The sequence below is a fragment of the Pogona vitticeps genome, chromosome 5 (assembly GCF_051106095.1).
Source record: "Pogona vitticeps strain Pit_001003342236 chromosome 5, PviZW2.1, whole genome shotgun sequence".
NCBI classification, from domain to species: domain Eukaryota; kingdom Metazoa; phylum Chordata; class Lepidosauria; order Squamata; family Agamidae; genus Pogona; species Pogona vitticeps.
The window spans coordinates 36,493,652-36,514,135 of NC_135787.1; the positions used below are offsets into that span (position 1 = coordinate 36,493,652).

General features: G+C 39.9%; 1 long non-coding RNA gene across 1 annotated transcript in view; it reads right to left on the minus strand.

The window, feature by feature from the left end:
• LOC144583244 (uncharacterized) overlaps positions 1-10,920 on the minus strand; it is a 55,057-nt gene extending 44,137 nt beyond the window's left edge. The window contains exon 1 of the long non-coding RNA XR_013536940.1: positions 10,753-10,920. This is a non-coding gene — a long non-coding RNA (uncharacterized LOC144583244). The remainder of the gene's footprint in view (positions 1-10,752) is intronic.
• Positions 10,921-20,484: the final 9,564 nt, after the last annotated feature.

A 20,484-nucleotide genomic window follows, 5' to 3' on the forward strand; every position in this document is an offset into this window, starting at 1 on the left:
TCTGCAACCTCTTGTCTCAAAAAGCAAACAATCAGAAAGGAAATCGGATGCCTGTGTTGTCTCACAACTGAATATGATGGAGAAATAAGCACAGTGATATGAAGCCTTAGCCTGTCTTCTTCAATGAACGACATTTAATGTCCTCTGTCTGCAGCATGACATAAATAACATTTCAACAAGTAATATAATGCTTCTTTGGACATTCTCAGCTATATTAGTATGCAGTAACATGTTGCCTGCATGGCATCTATAACAAGTGCTGTTGGTTTCAATTACAGACCCTGCCAACAGAAGCTCGCAGCAGCGTACAAAAATATATATATATATAAAGGAAGGCATGCTATGCCAGCCTATAAATACCCACAAAATTTTCATTATGTTTTCCTCAAAAAAATGCTTGTTTTGCAAGATAGAGCTAATGTCAATAAAATGGATTAGATGTCACTTAAACCAAGTGTCCTGCTAATCTCCTGCAGCCCTGTGTCCTTAATCTCTGCAGGACACACGTCAGTTTCAAAGCAGGAGCTGTTCTCCCAGGTAGCCACTATTGAGCTCTTTAATGTAAATTCAAAGCAAACACTTATCAGGGTGTTTCAGAAATTACTTTAGTGTGGTAGCTGTCTAAAGGAGGGATCCCTCTCCCCCCTCCCCCTTGAACAACTTCCTTCTCTACACATGCAGCCACACAATGAATCCCTGGACAACTTTCAAGTTTCAACCATACTCACAAGGGCCTTTTAATTCTCAATAAATTAGTTTTGGTGCTGCGTGCCCTGTGACCAATTTCGGTTGGAGGCATTTCTTCTGGCTATTATTAAGCTAACTTGACTATTGGCCTTGTGTAGCTAAGCCTGATCAAAATACAAAGTCTGGGAAAGCATCTCAATTATGAACTATGCGGTAGCACTCCTGCAGATCCAAATTCTTCAGTTCACTCAAAGAAGGCACTGCAATAACAAGTGATATTATAATGAAAGGGCAGAATAATAGGCTCAGGATCAAGAATGCAGCAGCTCATCAGGCTGACATACAAAGGCTATAGAATGACTTAAATTGGTTCAGTTAACATTTCAGGAGGATAGTTATTATTCCAGGGTAGAAAGGCCAGGAAAAATCCACAGACAATTTCTGACACCTCACAGGGGTCTAAGAACTAAATAATTTCTTCCATGGTGGGATATCAATCATGTTCCTGCAAAAACAGACACTTTGGGCACTTGTTCTTCCTTTCCTGTGTGCTCCACTCTGTAATCACCAAAGAATACACATTTTCTCCCTCTGTCTCTTTCTCTCACTTGCTGATATTGGAAAAGGAAGTCATCACATCCATCAGTACTTAATTATCTGCTTATTGGAATGGAGGCAGGCTGTTCAGCAGGGAGTTGGTCATGAAAGGAAAAATTAAATTTCTCTCAGTTGGAACTATGCATTCTTAGAAAGTAAGACAAAGGGGGAAATTATGGCAATGCCAGGCATTTGATGTGTCCCCCCCTCCCTCTCCCCAGGCTGAGGTGGTATTCAGTTTTGATGCTGACTAGGGGGATTATGGGAGTTGAAGTCCAAAAAAGTAATGTTTTCAAACTCTGGCTGTTAGAAAGGGATCCAATTCACCTCTTATTTGGTTTCCTGTTATTAAGTCTTAATGATGGTGAATTTTCATTTATGAATGCATTGAGGAGAGCTTTGAGGATACCCTGGACTGTCAGAAAGATGAACAAGTAGTTCCTAGATCAAATCAAGCTTGAACTATCTCTGGAGGCAAAAATGTTCAAACTGAGGGAGTCCCACTTCAGGCACATTATGAGAAGACAGGATTCTCTGGAAAAATCAATAATGCTGGGAAAGATAGAAGACAGCAAGAAAAGAGGAAGACCAAGTATAAGATGGAGTGATTCCCTAAAGGAAATCACAGACTTGAGATTGCAAGAACTGAGCAGGGCTGTTGAGGACACAACAGTTTGGAAACTGCTCATCCATGGGGTCACCATAAGTTGGGGGTGACTTGACAACACATAACAGCACAACAACATTAGTGTTTTCAGAGCTTTAAATGTATTCATTTACATAAAACATTTATATCCTGACCTTCTCTGAAAGAGCTCAGAGCAGTTAAGAACAAGAAAATGAAACCCTGTCCTTTAAACAGAAATTGCACTGTTCATTGATCTCTTAGTGTGCTGTGAGTAACTGGCAATGCATACAACTCTTCTCACTGCATTTTGAGCCACTGAAGATCCACAAAATGGCTCTGGAAAAATGTTACAGGTCTAGACCTTAGAATTCTCACTAGGCATATTCTTTGTATTGATTCAGGACTCACTTTGAGCATAGTCAACCAGCAATGTACACTGTGGATGTATGAGATGGTTAAACCTATCTATCCTCTATCCTTTGCTGCTGGGGAAGAAGACAAGCCAATAAAGTATTATTGATGGCCAGTCTCAGGGTGTCTGCTGAAGTATCTGGTATTACTTTGTTTTTCCAGAGAGGGGGACATATCACAGGGCAAACAGTACTGGAGGAGGAATGTCTTTGATTGTATTCTGCCTAGTGGCTTTAGTACCTGGATTTCTATCCCCTCTGCAGTCTATAGTTGCACCAGGGCTCACTGGCACAGCATAAATGTGTGTTGGGCAGGTAATATTCCAGAAAATCCAAATTGTGTATCTCATATAGATATTTTTACACACACACACACACACACACACACACACACACACACACACACACACACACACACACACACACACACACACACACACACACACACACACACACACACACACACACACACACACACACACACACACACACACAAAATCTCATAAGGGCCTATCTTCTGTGAGATCCTAAGGGTCTGTTCTGTGCTTGCAGGCCCTGGTCCTGGATTCACAGGGAATGGAAACTGTCAATTTAGCAACCCCAGGTGGCTTCATGAAGTCTTGTGAGCATATTGCATAAAAAAAGAACTACTGTTCCATGATAACTAAATTCTAGAAATGACTAAAATCTAAAAACAGCTTTGTGATATTATGGTTTTCTTTTAATTATCACTCGTCTTCCATTCCCATTGTATTTAGTCCAGGAATGTAGGCCTGAATCTTGATGCCTGTGTGAATACATATGGCATAACTTGCAGTAGCAAATAACTGCTAGCTAATGAGCACCACATCACATTCCTAGTCACATGCTGAGTCACATCTACCGGCACACTACAAGGAATTCATGTGGGGAATCATTAATTAGTGGTTATTTGTTGCTCCAGTTTACACCAATGCACTTACATAGGTGTAAATATTCACTTGGATGCTGGCATAAATGTTTCAAATTGCAGCCCATTAGCAATGCTGAATAATAGAACCTTCAAGAAAGAAGGAGTAATGGTCAAAAGTAATGGTTGTGGTTATGGTCAAAAGATAAACAACAGTGTTTTGTTATGTGGAACAATATTTCTTCAGGATCTGTTTTTGTTTGCACCCACTTTTTCCTCTTGCTGTATCTTTCTCTTTGTGATCTGTTGTAGGTTATACTTTGGGAATTGCGCCCTTAGTGATGACTTTCTCTCTTTTCTCCTCTCAACCTTATTTACATGTTCTGTTTCCCTCATCTATCTTGTTCCTTGTCAGTCTTCTTTTTCTTTACACAGGTAAAATCCAGCACCATTTCCCTTTTTGCTTTTACAGTCTCCACCACTCCTGTTCTAGGCCTAAGATGTAACATTGCTGAACTTGATACACTTGCATTTCTCTGCATTTGTCCATGAAAGGTTCACTTCAGGAGTATGATTGATCTTTCATAACCAAGACAGGGCAAACATAGACTTAATGACACCATGGAAGAATGATTTATCGCAAGGGTAGTGAGTAATGGTCTTTAAAGATCACAAACACCCCCTTATTTAAGATTGAATGCTACAGTAATTCATGTTCACTAGTTAGAACAGAATAATACAACCAGACAGGAGGTCTAAGTTTTAATAGCTGATTTCTAAAGAGAAGCGTTAAATCTTCAAACATGCTTTGGAGCTCAGATGCCTAGTGACATCATATAATGACTAAGTAGCAAAAGAGAATCACTTCATATATAGAAATGTGCTTGTCAGGTCTCATAATGATGGCTGAATTCTCCAAGTGTCTCTGAATTGCTGTGCTTCTTCAGATAGGGAGACAGATCTCAGGGCAAGTGATGGTGATGAGAGAAAATTTGTATTGTGTGATGTGTGGTTGTTTCTATTGTGTGACAGGCTTTATCACCTGGACACCAATCTGCTCCAAGTTCATATTTAGTACCAAGATTGACTGGTTCAGTGCAAAGGTGGTTGCATTTGGATGCAAATGTAATATTTGTTTAGAAGATAGTTCGGGATGTTTGTCTTACTCTCTCACAATTCATGTGTACACACACACACACACACACAATTGCATTGTTACATGAACCTTTGCAATTCCATCACAAAGGCTCACAAAGACTTCAAACAGAGTCAAGAATAATTTCAGGTAATACCTGGGAGATTATGGAAGTCACGTTTCTGAAGTGGTAAGTTCTTAATTTCTGAGGCAGAGTGGGTTAAGATAGTAAGATAGCCACAAAAGCAGATCCTTTTATTTTTTTTCTATTTAGAAATTATAATCTGAATCCTATGTTATGCTGTTAGATATAGAAAGAGCATGGAAGGAATGTAACATTTTACATTTGTCAGCATTGGCAACTTTAGAAATATATATTTCCCTTGTATATTTTCCTTTGTTTCGTCTATTAAAAATTTTTAAAAACCACCTAGTTCTTCTAGTGCACCTGCTTAGAATTGCATCTTGATAGTTCAGTGATACTTGACACAACCTTTCCCAACCTAATACACTCCAGATGAGCTGAATTACAAACACACTATGCTAGCAGCGGATGATAGAAGTCCACAAAGAGAAGAGTTGATTGGAGAAAGCTTTAGCATGCTGAGGTATTCAACATGCTGGACTTTCTTGAAGTGTCTGTGAATACATAGCCTTTGTGACCCTATCTTGGCTTGGCTGTATTATGTGCTTTTACCCATATTAGGTAAAGTGTAAAAATTAGCAATGGCACTGTTTATAGCTTCATTTTTCTTGTGCTTAGTATTCTACTGTCATAGCAACACATACAGCTATAACTCAAAAGACCAGAGCCTTTGAAGGATGTAATTTACAAACTTTACAAGATGTTGTATCAGCACTCAGATATTATAAACTATTCTGTACATGCCAAATGCTGATAATCATTTCTTCAGGAATCCTTTTATGGATAAAAAACTCAAATAGGCTGCTCCCAGTAACATTCTTTATGCTATTCTCTGATTTCATGGGATGACAAATGGATAACTGAATTTAGGATAACATCCGAGAATAGTAGCAGCATACCTTGTAAGGATGTGATTTTGCTCAGGGAGTGGAACTATATTTCAGAACTACATGAAACCGTTTAGGCTTCAAATTATTATTTTTTTATGTGCATATTTACTCCTTGTTAAATAATAACCATCTGGAAAGAAATGAAGTCACTCTTTATATAATTTTGTTGTGTCCGATATGCTGTACTAATTGGCACAGCTGTAGCTTAATTATGACAAGTTAATATAAAACAAGTTTAAAGAAGAGAAATGGGATGGTTGCATTTATAATATTTTGTGACGACTGTAAGGATAAACAGCAGAAATTTAGATCCAGGTTAATTCCCTGTGTTCTGAAACAAACAAATAAGGTTCTTATAGTTATGGAAGCACTTCCCGAACACATGTGAAGTAAGTGTCATTCACAGTTCTGTACCAAATTTTATCTCAGTATTGTCGGCCAATCTATACGTAAAATACTGGCTGAAATCTAATAGTTATTGCACAACTAGAGTGAGACCATCAAATCCATAGGGATCTGGTGAGTTGACTCTTCTGTATGATCCACTGATTCAATGGACCTACTCTAGTTGCAACTTACTATGGGATTTCAGCCAATGAGACCTCAGTTTTCAGTCTGTCTCCAAAAGATAATCACCAATTGAAGCTGTCATTGAGACTAACTCTCTTAGTAGGCATTTTGGACAAGTGGAGAAGGTGGCCCCACCAATGTACATAGGTAAAATCTGGTCTGTTTTGTTATTTTTGCAGCTATCCATTAGTACAAGTGGAGACACAAACAGTTTCGAAGCCACATGTAAGAACTTGGGTTATACAATGTTTCTTTCATTTGGTTGACAAATTTGTTCTGTGCAAAGCAAAATAGCCAAAAATAGCTCCCAACAGCTTTCCTTCAGAAGGATTTGGGCAACCTGGATTCTGTGATTTTTTTTTCTTGTGGGAAAATAAAATGTCTCCATGTTTACAGCAATGTAGAATGTTTTTAACAGAGGGCTCTTTTCCTTGGGATGTGCAAAATACTTTCTGATCAGTTTAGGCTACCTCAACTTGCCATATGAACAGGGCATACACACAGCAAACATGACTTACCATACTCTGTTTTGATTTCAAACAACTGAATTTGCCTTTGTATACCTTGTTTGTGTGTGATTTTTGTTGACTCATCAATTACCACAATAAATGTTATGTGTGTAAATAATATCTTGCCTCCAAACAACAACAAAACAAGGAAGTCTACTTTTGGTCATCAGTGTCTCAGTAATCCAAACAAATTCTGTATAAACTAGCATCCTTTGTTTTTAAGAAGCAGCACACACACACATACATACACACATACACACACACACACACACACACAGAGCCTGGCTGCATGGTTGCAAACACAGAAATAACACTTCTGCTTTTCATCATGGAAAGTCCATCCAACAAAGTAGCACCTGTTGCCATTTTGCATTAAAGTGTCATTTTGCACAATTTGCTTAAACTGTGTAATAAATATCCTCATTCTCCTGTTTTGTTCAGAGTGTACAAATACAGCACCCTTTCATGCAGGATGGAGAATAATTTAGTGTGTCCTCATTCTTGCATGCAGCAACAAGTACATCTGAAACCATGAAATTTAGCAGATAAGGCAGGCTGATGGCATAACAAAAGGCTTTTTTCTAATCAGTCATAGACATATGTGGGGTGGGAGGGAAGGAAGCATTATTTTATAATTACCAGATATAGAAGTCTTGATAGAAAAGGATCAACAGTTAGTGGGTTGTTACTGAGCTCACTTTTCTATTAACTTTCCCATCCCTTTTCTACTAATTTTCCATCTTTCTTCATCAGTAATTTTCCCATGTCTCATAATTACAAGCACAGTATTTGAGATTAAGTATGTGCAGAAGCCTCCTAATCTGATCTGTGCCCACATAAAAAGCACATAAGCTAGGACCAAGCCACTTTGTAGCCTTTAAGGAGTACATTCAGATCTGCTCCTTGTCGGGGTCCATGAAATTGTTCATGCATTTCTGGATCTCTAAACAAACAGATAATCATGGAAATAAATGCAGACATCTATGAGCTGTGGCGAGAGTGGGATCTTTGTAGCACCATCAACTTTGGGGATGTGTAGGGTCTTAAACATTAAATACTGGACCTCTTACCTATTTTGATATAACACAGTGGTTCTTAACCTTTTTGAAAGAAACGCCCCCCTTGAGCCATTGAGGAAGTTATCATCGCCCCCCTCTTATTTCTTATTATATCTTATTTATTTATTTGTTTGTTTATATATTTAAGACACTTAAAACCAATCACCCCTGAAAACAAAATCCAATTCCAAGAAAATGAAATGCCCCCAAAAAGTAACATTTAATGATTGAATGTATTCGCGAAGGCTTTCATGGCTGGGATCTAATGGTTGTTGTGGGTTTTTCGGGCTTCTTGGCCGTGTTCTGAAAGTGGTTCTTTCTAACGTTTCACCAGTCTCTGTGGCTGGCATCTTCAGAGTGCTGTCCTCTGAAGATGCCGGCCACAGAGACTGGCGAAACGTTAGGAAGAACCACTTTCAGAACACGGCCAAGAAGCCCGAAAAACCCACAACAACCATTTAATGATTTAGTTGCAAGCGAATTTTAAGACTCAAAAAGAAATATAAAAAGGGCATAAAATGCAGGAACTAAAAATTTCAAGACGAAAACTCTGAAACTAAATTAAGATAGGAGGAAAATATATATTCATGCACATTGTAAAAAGGCTGCAGCCATCTTCACAGGTTTGGCTTGCTCCAGCGCCCCCACGCCGCCCTTTTTCATTCTACCGCCCCCCTGAAAAATGAAATCGCCCCCTGGGGGGCATTATCGCCCAGGTTAAGAACCATTGATATAACACACCAGTCACTTCCAAAGGAGTCTGCCATGTAGAGACAGGCTTCCTATGCGCTCTATGGCATTAAGGCTAGCAAGGAACAATTTTCATACTACTACATCAACACGTTTAAAAGGAAAAAAAAAGAATAGGTAGCTAATACTAATGCCCTTTGTGCTGTGACCTACCCACTATATGGCTGACAACAAGCCTCTTTGCACAATTACACATGAAATGAGCCTGTTCAGGTGTTAAGATTATCAGGAGAAGCCTTTATGTCAGTTCCACCACCTTCACAGATGCATTTAGAGGGGACACTTGAGAGGGCTTTGCTCTCCCACTCCGGAATAATGAAGTGAGACGCAGGCGATGGGTATAAATAGGGCCACACTTTATTAAATCAACATGCCATAACTTATGGCTTAGAAACCAGGTGCCTGCGGTAGTGCAGTATCAGATTTGGTGCCAAAGGAGAGGGCAAAGGAGCGACAAGCACTGAGGGAGCCGACATTCTCTGCTTCTGCTCCCAAATTTTGGAACTTCCTCCCACAGGAGGCTGCATGGACCCCATCTGTGAAAGCAGGCAAATGCCCTTCTATTCATGCACACTTTCCCTGAGTGACTGGCTGCTTGAGTGGTGCTTTTAAATGGACGGTTGTACTTTACTGCTTGGAATGTGTTTTCGTGTTGCTTTCGTTTACTGTTTTTTAGTGTGGTATTTGTTAGATGCTTTTTAATATTTTATATTTACTGTTTTAAGCTTTAAATATTGTCTTTTAAGGATTGAAACTGCCTTTTTAAGGGAAAAGGTGGGATAGATAGATAGATAGATAGATAGATAGATAGATAGATAGATAGATAGATAGATAGATAGATAGATAGATAGATAGATAGATAGATAGATAGATAGATAGATAGATAGATAGATAGATAGATAGATAGATAGATAGAGATAGATAGATAGATAGATAGATAGATAGATAGATAGATAGATAGATAGATAGATAGATAGATAGATAGATAGAGTGCCAATATACTGAGTGGGGAACAAAGTGGGGTGAAAAGGATTACACCAGAATACAAAGGCTAATGTAAACAGTGACAAAACTCTCTCATTTTGTCCTGCAGCTCTGAAAAATGTTTGGTTAAGCAACTGCAAGGGGATAATTTTTTTATTGTGCAATAACCTCAGTCCTTAGTGCTTCAGCGATTGGTGTGTCCAGGGGAAATTCTGGCTCTGTTGAAGGGATGAGTTCACTTGTCACTCATCTTCTGCTTTCTCACCATCAGTTCAGTCTACCAATGTTGTAAATACTTTCAATTTCTCTTCCTCTCAGTTCAAACAGCTGAGCTTCTTTCAAAACTATGTTTAACTCTATGAAAGCCAGATGAAAAAATATAGAATTCATAGATGCATTGTTTCTCCCTGGGGATTACCAGAGCATCTTTTCTGTACCCCCATATTTGCCCCAGAATTGCACAATTCCCATTTGATCCATCTTTGCACATCCTTATTTTAGATACTGTACACATATTTCTAACACAGTTCTCTGTCAGTGTTTGAATAAACCAAGAATAAGCCTGGTTCAGCACCTTTTAAAGAAGGAAACTGAAGACTCATCCACTGACTTAAGACAGTTACAATACTTACCCCAAATGCAGCAAATTAGATTTCCTAGCTCATCTGGAACAAAGTTATGAAAAAACTCCGCAGTTACTCTGCATGTTTGTTTTATCAGAAAGAAAGCTAATCCTTTCTATGTAAATCACTGAGTATAAGTGGAGACTTTGCCTGATTCCCAAATTGGCATCTCTGTTGAAATTTTATTTAAAAAACAAAAACAAAACAAACATGTGTAGTACATTTCCCAGTACTTCACTTTTACAGGCAAGTGTGAATGATTTTCTTTTTGCTGGTGTTATTGTGGTATTTCCTAGATCCTTTTTAATATTTGTATATGTATCATTTCTAGCTTCAGATATTTTCTCCTAATGACGTTATCCACCTTGGGTCCTTTTCAAGGAAAAAGGTGTGCTAAAAGTTTTCTGCTTTTCCAGTTGTCCTTAAAGTCTCCATTTCTGTGAATATGAAGTGCAAATGGCAAGGCCAGAGCATAGATGGAGAGTGCAATTGCATTGATGAATAATGCAGGAAATGTTCTGAGATTGGGATGGTATGTGTTACATTATTTTCCATTGACTACATGGCATAAAAGCCAAGGTGAATCTGTCTGGAATTTCCCTCACTTTATCCATAGTTTTTTCCTCCACCTCTGGGTCTTCTACATTTTTGGAACTGAATGTATTTGCATATATTCTGGTGGTGTGATAGTTGAGCCCACATGGAAGGGTTTGTTGTAACCACTGCACTTAAAGCCATTCCACTGGGCTACAGCAGCACTAAGATCAGCATGCCAGTGGAGAAACTGGCTGCTGTTTATTTATTTAACTTTATTTATTTATTAAACTTATATGCCGCCCACTCTACCCAAAGGTCTCTGGGTGGTTTGAATCCTTACCTTTGAATTCTTCCCACACCTGGTGCCTGAGCTTGCTTTCATTTCTCCTGCCCTCCTGGTTCCATTTCTTTCTTTCTCTCTTATTTTAATGTCTTGCTAATCCAGCTCTAGGGCAGCTAGGGAACAAAAGGGGAGGGGAGAAAAACTGACAGAGGAAGATGTTTTAAGGTAGCTCTGATTGAGCTAGCTTTGTCCAAATCTGGACAGCCAGATCAGAGCTACCTTAAGCTGGAAACAAAGCTGAACTGAAAACTTTCTCCTACCTCTTTCTGATTTCTTACTCTCCCCCCCCCTTCTTTTTTAGCTCACACACCTATCTTAGTGATAGGTTAGCAAGTTTAGGAAGGAAGGAAGGAAGGAAGAGGGAGGCAAGAGGGAAACAAGCAAACTCATGCACCAGGTGTTAGGAAGAGATTTAAAAAGTTAATAAGCTGCAAACAAGGCTGATCTCCTCCCTTCACTTTGCTGACTCCTGTGCGGTTGGCTAAAGCAAATTATCCCAGGGAAACCTGACTTCCCAGCTGCAACTTTGCAGGGGAACCATTCACATTTTTCCTGTTGTGCAGTCATAGGCTGAATGGTGCAAGCAGGATAGAAAGGCACCAGAAGCAGTCCGCAGACTCTTTTTTATTTTTTGCATTATTTTCCTAGCTGCTATGAAAGAGACCCTCTCAGCTTCCTAAGGGAAGAATGTGGATGAGGAACTTCAAAAAGGCAATGGGCAATGCCATCTTTGATTCCTTCTCAAAAGGGTAATGCAGGGAGCTCATATGTTCGACACGTCCCACACATTTTCTTTCCCTCTGCCCTTCTTTTACCCTGGATTTGAATATATATACTGTACATTTTTTCATTTCTAAGGTAAAAAATATATTTTTCTTCTTCCTCAGATTTTTGTCTCCTGTCCCTACTTACAATTGTATCGTATGAACACCAGATTTAACACCAGGGATCAATGGGATTGAACACAAAGGATCTAACCTAGATTTAACACCAGGGATCCGCCCTGAAGCTTCAGGGCTCCGTGCTCCACCCCATAGTCACCTAAAAAATGCACCAACACTCATGATTCATTTCATTTTTACACATTTGCCCAAACAGCAAAACCTTCCCAACAATGTTATAATTTGTTGTTGTAAGTCTTATATTGGTTTCTGTGCCTGAGCATGAGGAGTGAGGCATAAAGTCTAGTTACAGGAGCAGTTACTTAAGTAATAATATTGTAAAATATCAGAGAGAGAGAGACACCATTTCCTGAGACAGCATAAAACCAATAAAACTGCAAGCACAGTACAGTTTTAAGTTACTGGGTAACAACAGTTTTAACGCTCTTATAATGGGTGACACATTGATTTCCATTTGGTGCTACATTCTAGTAGAAGAAGAAGAGGAAAATGGAACACCAATATATACAAGACATGCTAAAGTGAGATTTACAAGAGATTCCTTCATGTTGTCTCTATTTGCAGGATTTTAACACAGAGGCCTGACCTCTTGTAATTTTTCTGCCAATTGAGTGATTATCTGCATAACCGCCATTTACAGCTGGTACCAATAAGTCTAAAGATTATGAAGTTGAAAGGGGAAAAGGTTAGGAGCAGGTAAGGAGAATAAAGGAAGCCCTACCATTCTGGGATGGAAGGAAGAGGGACAAGCCATTAAATGTAAACCCTGGTCTCCTTCCACTTCAGCACAAGTATTGAATGCATGGACACTACAGAGATAAAATGCTTCAGCAGATCCACATTAATCCTGCATTTTCCTTAGCCAAGACTTCACTGTATTTTTGCAATGGCTAATGTTAGGTATTTCACCATTTCTTTCTTTGTGGTTACAACAAACAATGTTGGTAAACTGACACGGAGCATCATATCACTGATTTCAGAGATGGGAAATGTTAGTGTGTTCGATTATTTTGGACTACAGCTCCTAACATTAGAGATGGTCATGAATGCCAGTTCAGTGGTTCATGTCAGTTCATTTATTAGCCAAATAGGTGTCTGGTGTTTCCCAGCCTTGCCTCCTCTGGTGGGCACCACTCAGAAGCTGTGCCTAGGAGAGCTGGGGCAGGGAAACTCAGGTGCTGCCTCTGAGTGGGTGCCTGCCAGAAGAGGCAGGGCTATTTGGCTAATAAAGAAACCAGCACAAACTGCCAAACATGCGGTTCGTGCCCATCTCTACCTAATATGCTACATGTAGCAAAGCCAGAGCAAATGTATTCTGGAAGCTGTAGCCCCCCAAAATAACAAAAATGACCCCCCCCCCAATTTCTGGGTGAGGGTTGAAGTAGATATTACAAAGAGCTTGATTCTGTCTGATTGATTGTAACAGCAATTCAGTTGCTCTCTCATAGCTGGCAAATGGGCTTACTTTGTTTTGTGATTGGTCATCAGGAGCTAAACTCTGATACAACCTGTATTCTGATTATTCAGATGCAATTGCTCAGACATATTGTTTAGTACGAGGGTATCACATAGCTGAAACATCAGTCTGTTTCCTTCTTCTAAAAAGGTCCCGGTTGCAGGAGGGACGTTACGGCACCCTCAAAATGGTTTTTGCCATCCCGGGCCTGAAAGACGCAAGCCAGCTGGTCCACGTGACAATGGGGTGAGGTGGGTGTTTACTTAAAGAAACGCCAGCTCACAGAGCATCATCTTTCGCTTCCTGGCACCCACCCGCCTGCCTTCTTTCTAGTGTGTTATTTAGGTTGCCTTTTAGGGGCCAGATAGGAATTTTTGACCTCTATCCTGATTGGGTTCTGGATGGGGGGATTTCTTGCCTATCCCACACTGGAGAAGGGTTGTTGGCATGTGATGGTGGTTATCCTCGGTCACACTGGTGGGTAGTGTGGAAAAAACTGGTTGTCTCGGTGTGTCCCTTTGATAATTATGCTAAGCGCATCAAACCTAGCGGCTCTGTGGATTGTGCGATTACAGGGCCAGAGGTGGCAAGATGCGCTCGGCCACTTTTGGACCAACAGTCATCAAATATAGATGGCTCGAGGTCTGGGGTGTTTAATAGAGGCCAGACAGGTTTCTCCTGTCATCAAGACAGATGGAACCTGGGGCCGGGGACTTGCCCAATGACTGATACCACAGGCCCCCTCAATTTAGGAGGAAATTGATTGATATAATCAGAATTGATTTAATAAAGTGTGGCACGTATTTAATCCAAATCACTGTCTTGTGTCTTCATTTCAGGGCCTGGGAGGGCAATGTGCTAACTGTAGTGCCAGATACACTCCTGATTCTCATCCTACAGCAGGGGCCAGTGAACTAACAACAGTAAGAGTAGCAATCTTGTGTTCTTTGAACAACGCCGCCACTATAGCTCCCCACTGCAATGCAGTTAGTGTAGTGTGATTCCCAGGTAATTGCCAGTGTGAACAGCTTCCATTTGCTTAGGCTACACGAACTGAACTCAAATAGACTAATAAACAGATCAGTGCCTTATTCTCATTTTATGTTTCCATTGTCTGTCCAACTTTTTCATGGTGTCCCTTGCCTTTTATACTTTATTATTTCCAAAAGACTTGGGAAATTTCTAGCCCTAACCTTGGTACTAGAGATGGTTTAAGGAGTTGAGCTTAAATCAAGGAAGTTTATCCTTGCACCTTATAAGCAGAGTGAGCCAAGCAGCAATTAGAGCGGGCATGTAGGATCTATTTTATTTCAGCTCTGGATACACATGTCTGAAGGAGAATTGGTATAACCGAATGCTTGTAGCATTTTAAAACAAGCAGATGGAGCAATAAAAAGTATTGTATTGTCCACTTTGTCTTTTGTCTGTTGGGTCCAAGACAGTGACAAATACTAAGGTGAATTCTATATCAGGCTATCCTGTTTCCTATTCCTTGCACAGCAACATGCAAAATAAGAGTGACACTGACACCACTTTTTTCTCTTCTTTGGTCTGAAGGAAAAATTGCATTACTTTCTCCATATACGTCAACTAACCATCATGCCCACATTCTCCATGTATTGTTTTAAATGATAGCTCTGTTTAACAAGCTATGCCTCAGCTTTGTTAACCACTTCATTATTTTTATCTTCCTTCTCTCCCCACCCCCCTTCTCCTCTATGCCATTCTTCAAAAATCTGGTCCTGAAGGCATTCCTGTCTTGTCATTCCTGAGCTGATGTGCTCCAAAGGGGCTGTCACTCTGACTGGTTTCTCTGGTGCCTGGTAACAGGTGTCGAAGGCTAGTAAATCCAGCCTAGCAGCTGCCTCACGAACCATTTTCATTCAAAGCAGAAAGCCTTTCCCATTGTTGAACATCAGTTTGAAAGCAACAGAAATATGTTAAAATCCAAATGCTCTAGGGACGCAGGTCAGTGCTAGAAACTTCTGTCTCCTAAGCGGAACTGCTCCTGTGATTAAAAACAGTGACAGGATGAAACACAAATGGAGGGAAATATTTTTGTCCTCTCACTTTGATCTTCTTTGATGTTCCTTGCATAAAAATAAGCAAAAGCCGCTGGGAATGTCTCCTACACAAGCAACATTGAAATGACTGGGAACTAGAGGAGAACAGCACAGTAATAGTTATGAGTCTTAATTCTTCCTTGTGACTTAGACTATTCTTCTTAACATGGTTCCAAAAAAAATCTGATCTGTTATTATCCCTCTGGCTGATTCCAGTTTTGCATTTAGGAAGAGACTGAACATTGATTGACATTAATTGAGATGGAGATGCCCTTATCATTGTTGCCATGCATAATAGAAGGCACAACATTGGGGAGAAGGGTGTTATAGAAGTACATCAGGAGAAGATTCAATCCTTCAAAAAACCTCTGATTTATAAATGTGGGATTTTGCTTCCATAGTCTATGACCCGAAATGCAAGGAAATGGTCTGATATTGCAATATCATGCCTGTGCTGCTAGCAAGAAAAAGGGTTCAACTGTCAGCCTGAATGCTGACAACACCAGTGTCAAGATTGTCTATGAGATTCCCTCTTGTGCTCACTAATGTTCACAAAGGGACACAACACAATGGAAAATCTCAGGACCTGGTTCCCTTTTTTATTGGTTAACTCCATCTCACCCAAATGCAAAGCAATTGTCATGGCTGCTTCTTGACAAGTTCTCTACTTATTGTTTGCCTGGAAAAAGCCTTCTGTCCAACTGTGGATATCTGACTTCTGTGTATGGAAAAATGGCTTAGACTTCAGATTTCAGTTTCTGGACTTTGTGGTTTCAGAGAAGTCTTACTCCCTTCTTTCCATCTCCATGAAAAATACTGCTTCCTCCAGCTGACCATTGGAAGCAACAGAACTTGGCATTGATAGCTTCTGCTTGGTAGTTGCTGCTACCACTTCATTTTTGAATCTGAAATGTTGTCAATGTGCCAAACATATGGTAATGATGCATAGATTTCAGTGTTGGGAAGGAGGCCAAGGAAATAGTTGGCATTATTTTTGCTTTTATGGTTGGGGGGTGGGGTGCAGATGCAACCACCATCCCATAGTTTTTGCAATTAAAATGGCTCAGATAATCGGACACTCTAATTCATGTGATCTGACTTTCAAAGGTTCAATAAAGTTCCAGTAGGCATCCTTTGGCAAAGAAAAACCCACACTGTATAAAGACTGACTCAAAGCCAGAACAAGTATCCATTACTTTCATCTAGCCCTTTCTCTAAATCAAGGTGTGCTGTGTTCCAGTCCGGTCTCTAAAAGAACATATGAGCTGAATATGGAGGAGAGACAAGGAGGTATAGAGAATAGTGTTGGGGTAGAACTGAAGTGATCTGGCTTCAGATCTCTATTTGGCTAGATAGTACCTTGCTAGGGAAACTTTGTCTTCAAATATATAGATACTGTTTCTATGTACCAGATGCTTCCAAAATAAAGTGCTTCTTCAACATTATTTGATTCTAGATGAAGACATTAAGTAGGTGTCCATTAGAACAACCAAGGTGAGTAACCTAGCAGCCCATCCACAGCTGTGCAATCTGTAAATCTCTTCCACATCAGCAGTGAGAGTCAGGGTGTGGAATTTCTATGTCCTATAGTAGTTGTTCCCAACCTTGGGTCTCCAGATGTTTTTGGACTACAGCTTCCATAAATCCTGGCTAGCACAGCTAGTGGAGAAGATTTCTGGATGTTTTAGTCCAAGAACATCTGGGGACTCAAGGTTGAGAACCACTGTCCATAGTAATTTCATATCACTTTCTTGGTTTTCTGTCTGAATGTGTGCTGGACAACTTAAATAAAATTATTGGTGCCCACTTTGCTGTTGTTATCATTAACCATTCTGTACCTGGCAGCTGAGGGAAGGCTGACAGAGTGGGCTCAGTACACAGGAGGCAAAGCTGCTCTGTTCCAGCTGCTGCCATTGCTTTCTCCCATCTCTCTCCAGCATTAGCCAGACTGTTGCCATCCTGCTCTCGCCAGGCCCAGCCTCCCTCACCCTCCACATGAAGCTGCCTTCCAAGCAGATGAGTTTTTGCTGGTAAAGTCCAGCAAGCCAACGGGAGCCCTGTCCTGGGATAATAGGTTGTGTGTTTGTGTCTGTGTGAATGAAGGAGAGGAGGGACATTTCTGCCCTCTGGGTCTGTGCCTTGGATAGTAAAGGGTCAATGGAGCCTGGCTGAGGGAGTTATGTGCTTGTGTTTGTGTCTGTATGAGAGAGACAGAGGCACAGAGAGTGGAGGGCCTACCATGGCAGGAGTGCTTAGTAGGAAAAAATTTATACACACTCAGAGGCAAGAACACAAAAAGAATCAGAGACACACACACCAGTGTTTTGTTTTATTCATTCATTCATTCATTCATTCGTTTGTTCGTTCGTTCGTTCATTTGTTCGTTCATTCGTTTGTCCGTTCATTCATTCAATTTATATCACACTCACATTAGTGCAGAGGCACTACTCTGGGTGGCTTGAACATGTATAATAGAGATCAAAACATTAAAAACAACAACAATCCTAAAACAAATGGCACAGACTAATCATATAAATCCACAGCGGATGGAGGAAAAGGGGGGGGGGAAGCTTGTTGGCTATGGTCAGTGTGGGAAGTCTCCCTGAAAAGCAACATATTTAATTCCTTCCTAAATGTCAACATGGAGGGGACTAGAGGGAGCTCCTCTGGAAGCTGGTTCCATAAAGTGAAAGCCACTGTGAAGAAGACCCTACCTCTTTTAGAGGATTTATCGGCCTCCCTCAGGGTGGCCACCCGGAGGATCCTCGACTGGGATGATCTTGTGGGTCAGGTGGATTACATGAAAGACGCTCTGACAAGTAACATGGGCTCAAACTGTGGAGGGCTTTGTATGTGAGTATCAACACCTTAAACCTGATCTGAGGGCAACCAGTTGAGGCAGATCAAAATGGAGTGATGTGGTCAAATTTCCTTTCATCCACTATCAGTCTGTCTGCTGCATTCTGAAGCTGCTGAAGTCTCTATATCAGGCTCAAGAGAATCCCCAGCTGATAATCAGTTTGCCCATGTGTAGTGGCAGCAAGAAAGGGGGGGGGGAGAAAATATCATGCTTATTTGGAAAAAAAAGTTGAGAAATGTAGTAGCACCATAGTGTTCATGCTATGTATATATGTGCCAGCTTGTGTGGCCTTGGACAAGCTGCACACTCCCAGGGTGCCCCCAGAAGAAGGTAATGGTAAGCCATATTTGAGTCCTGACTTATGGTGACCCTTTCCAGAGTTTTCCATGTAGATACTTGATGGCACATCATTATCCCCAGGATACACCGTGTGGTGTAGCAGACAGAATGATGGACTAGGACTCATCTGCACACTGGTGCTAGCAGACCACAACATTCTGGACAGCCTCTTTCAGTTTTTTCATGTATATGTGAAATATTATGGGGAATCATGGAACTCTGAGATACTCCGCAAGCTAATGGCCAAGATGTTCAACAGAAGTCCCTCAGCACCACTACCATTCACAAAGTGACACCACACAAAGGAAAAATCCTAGAAGCTGACTTCTTTTTTCATCTGTTAACCACTTCTCACCCAAACACAGAAGTGGTTTTTCATCAAGTGTGAATGGTAGTGAGCAGAATAGTGTTTTCTGTAAACCATTTTGACTGCTGACATGGGTGTTGTCAACATTCAGGCTGCCCTTTATTATGTAAAGCTTGGTATCCTTTTTCCTCCTGGCAACACAGACATGTTATTGTGCAGCAGTATTAGGACATTTCCTGGCTTTTTGAATTGTGGATACAAAAGCACAAGATCCCATATTTTTAAACTGGAGAGGGTTTTTTTTTTTTTTGCTTGGTTTTTTTTTTTTTTTTTTTTTTTTGGAAGAATTGAATTAATATTTTTGCTGGTTTACATAGACTTATATTGGGGCTTACACTGTGATCTTTTGGGTGTCACATCTTAAATTCCAGGCTTGCTTGCTGTTTTAGTTCTTCAGTGTTTATATTTTAATAATCTTTGTACAATTGTTTACAGTTGTCTGTGCTCTTCTGGTGCTATCTTATGGCTTTAGTGTTTTAGCTGTAAAGGACAAAAGAGCTTTGGCTTTAGGGCCAAAATCAGTATTCTATAGACATCCAGTAAACAAGAAAGCATAGAAATAAATACTTTAAGCATAAGGGGCACAATCAAGCCAGAATGGCTGCTGTATAAGTCCCCTGGAAATGAACACAAGTGATGTAGAAACCTCTGAAGTGATTCTCCAAAGGCCAGCATCTGAGTGTCTCTCCTTAGAAGGAGAACTCCAAAGTGACTTGGGATGTTGCTTTTAAATAAATCTCAAAACAAGCATGTTCTCTTGGTGTTCCAATAGCAAATTCTACTTTGGATTTACTGGTAGCTAATAATGCATGCATTAGAATACCATGCACAAATGCTGAACATTTTAAAAATGCAGATATGTTATAGTCTGACAGGCATTATATTATTATTATTATTATTATTATTATTATTATTATTATTATTATTATTATTATTATTATTATTATTATTATTATTATTATTATTATTATTATTGTTGTTGTTGTTGTTGTTGTTGTTGTTGTTGTTGTTGTTGTTGTTGTTTGTATTAGTATTATTATTAGTAGTAATAGTAGTAGTAGGAGCAGCAGCAGTATTGCGTGCTACGCCATAGTGCATTCTGATAAAAACAATAACAACCTGGGAACACATTTAATCACAACCTTAAGTGCATGCACGTGCTGCGTGTAAGCACACATACACACTTGACAGGTAAAATACACTGTTCTGTTTGTGGAGGTGAGCCCAGGTCAGAGCAACAAAGAATAATTCAAATGTGACTGAATTTATAGCTGCTATTTCTGCATAGGTAAATTCTAAATTTAGGAACATTGTTTCCCACGTGCCTCCCACCAGGTTTTCCATCATCACAAACTCAGAAGGAAATAAAACCTAGTATAATGCTAAAAATAAGAAAACACTCCTATTCTAGTATTGTAGTGGAATGGGGAATTAATTTGCTTTGGCTTTAAGGCAACTCCCCCCCCCCAAAAAAAAAACAATTTTTTAAAAAACCCACCAAGAATAAACAAAGCAGTACCTTTCTTATTCAAACAGTTTCCTCTTTGTTTCATAGATAAAGACTTCAAGAGAGACATAAATAGGATTAGAATAGATGAGCCATTTTGTCTGGAGGAAAAAAAAAAGATGTAGAAAGCACACATGCATGTGTGCTATTTATGTGCAAAGCTAATTATTCATTTTTTTTACAGTGGAACAGAAAAAAATAGGTGGAAAAAACATGAAACATTCAAATTGCAATA